This window comes from Oncorhynchus masou, chromosome 28 (genome assembly GCF_036934945.1).
Source record: "Oncorhynchus masou masou isolate Uvic2021 chromosome 28, UVic_Omas_1.1, whole genome shotgun sequence".
In the NCBI taxonomy this organism is placed as follows: domain Eukaryota; kingdom Metazoa; phylum Chordata; class Actinopteri; order Salmoniformes; family Salmonidae; genus Oncorhynchus; species Oncorhynchus masou.
Window position 1 is genome coordinate 84515011 of NC_088239.1, and position 2500 is coordinate 84517510.

General features: G+C 44.5%; 1 pseudogene; it reads left to right on the plus strand.

The window, feature by feature from the left end:
* LOC135518428 (transcription factor 4-like) overlaps window positions 1-2500 on the plus strand; it is a 158788-nt pseudogene that overhangs the window by 51352 nt on the left and 104936 nt on the right.

Genomic DNA, 2500 nt, shown 5'->3' on the forward strand with positions numbered 1-2500 from the left:
TGGTTCTAATGGATTAGATGTTTAATCTGATGTTCTAATGGATTAGATGTTTAATTTGATGGTTCTAACGGATTAGCTGTTTAATCTGACGGTTCTAACGGGTTAGATGTTTAGTCTGATGGTTCTAAAGGGTTAGATGTTTAGTCTGATGGTTCTCATGGATTAGATGTTTAATCTGATGTTCTAATGGATTAGATGTTTAATTTGATGGTTCTAACGGATTAGCTGTTTAATCTGACGGTTCTAACGGGTTAGATGTTTAGTCTGATGGTTCTAAAGGGTTAGATGTTTAGTCTGATGGTTCTAAAGGGTTAGATGGTCAGTCTGAGGGTTCTAATGGGTTAGATGGTCAGTCTGAGGGTTCTAATGGGTTAGATGGTCAGTCTGATGGTTCTAAAGGGTTAGATGTTTAGTCTGATGGTTCTAAAGGGTTAGATGTTTAGTCTGAAGGTTCTAAAGGGTTAGATGTTTAATCTGAGGGTTCTAAAGCGTTAGATGTTTAGTCTGAGGGTTCTAAAGCGTTAGATGTTTAATCTGAGGGTTCTAAAGGGTTAGATGTCAGTCTGAGGGGTCTAATGGGTTAGATGGTCAGTCTGAGGGTTCTAAAGACACGTTAGATGTTTAGTCTGAGGGTTCTAAAGCGTTAGATGTTTAATCTGAGGGTTCTAAAGGGTTAGATGTTTAGTCTGATGGTTCTAATGGGTTAGATGGTCAGTCTGAGGGTTATAAAGGGTTAGATGTTTAGTCTGATGGTTGTTTCTCTCCCTCCATTCTACCCTCTCTACAGAGCTACCCGTCACACTCCTCAGGCAGACATCAACCCCAGTCTTCCTCCCATGTCCAGTTTCCATCGACAGCAGTGCCTCCAATCAGTACAGTACAGCTTCCTGCACAGCCACCACCAACGGCACAGACAGCGTGATGGGTAAGACCTGGGGACAAGGACACAGGGCTGCAGAAGACAGGACAGAAGACAGGGCTGATTACAGGACAGAAGACAGGACAGATCACAGGGCTGAATACAGTGGTAAGACCAGCTATGTGAATGATGTATGGACGGATGGGCGGACAGACAGACAGACAGACAGACAGACAGACAGACAGTTCTACACGTGGACAGACAGACAGACAGACAGACAGACAGACAGACAGACAGACATTTCTACAAGTGGACCGAAACACAGACAGACAGACAGACAGACAGACAGACAGACAGACAGACAGACAGACAGACAGTTCTCACACAGTGGACAGACAGACAGACAGACAGACAGACAGACAGACAGACAGACAGTTCTGACACGTGGACAGACAGACAGACAGACAGACAGACAGACAGACAGACAGACAGACAGACAGACAGACAGACATGGTAAATGGAGTCAAGATGGACTGATGAACAGAGCCCTCATGAGGTGACTGTTGCCTTAATATCTAGAGTTTAGTTGTTGTCCTGATGAGCTGTGACATGTCAGTGATGTCTGGAGTATCCGAGTTCCTCTAGAGTTTAGATCACCACAGACATCCCAACATATGGTCCTGTACTCTAGAGTTTAGATCACAACAGACATCCCAACATATGGTCCTGTACTCTAGATTTTAGATCACCACAGACATCCCAACATATGGTCCTGTACTCTAGAGTTTAGATCACCACAGACATCCCAACATATGGTCCTGTACTCTAGAGTTTAGATCACCACAGACATCCCAACATATGGTCCTGTACTCTAGAGTTTAGATCACCACAGACATCCCAACAAATGGTCCTGTACTCTAGAGTTTAGATCACCACAGACATCCCAACATATGGTCCTGTCCTCTAGAGTTTAGATCACCACAGACATCCCAACATATGGTCCTGTCCTCTAGAGTTTAGATCACCACAGACATCCCAACATATGGTCCTGTACTCTAGAGTTTAGATCACCACAGACATCCCAACATATGGTCCTGTCCTCTAGAGTTTAGATCACCACAGACATCCCAACAGATGGTCCTGTACTCTAGAGTTTAGATCACCACAGACATCCCAACATATGGTCCTGTCCTCTAGAGTTTAGATCACCACAGACAATCCAACATATGGTCCTGTACTCTAGAGTTTAGGTCACCACAGACATCCCAACAGATGGTCCTGTCCTCTAGAGTTTAGATCACCACAGACATCCCAACATATGGTCCTGTCCTCTAGAGTTTAGATCACCACAGACATCCCAACATATGGTCCTGTCCTCTAGAGTTTAGATCACCATAGACATCCCAACATATGGTCCTGTCCTCTAGAGTTTAGATCACCACAGACATCCCAACATATGGTCCTGTACTCTAGAGTTTAGATCACCACAGACATCCCACCACAGACATCCCAACATATGGTCCTGTACTCTAGAGTTTAGATCACCACAGACATCCCAACATTTGGTCCTGTACTCTAGAGTTTAGATCACCACAGACATCCCACCACAGACATCCCAACATATGGTCCTGTCCTCTAGAG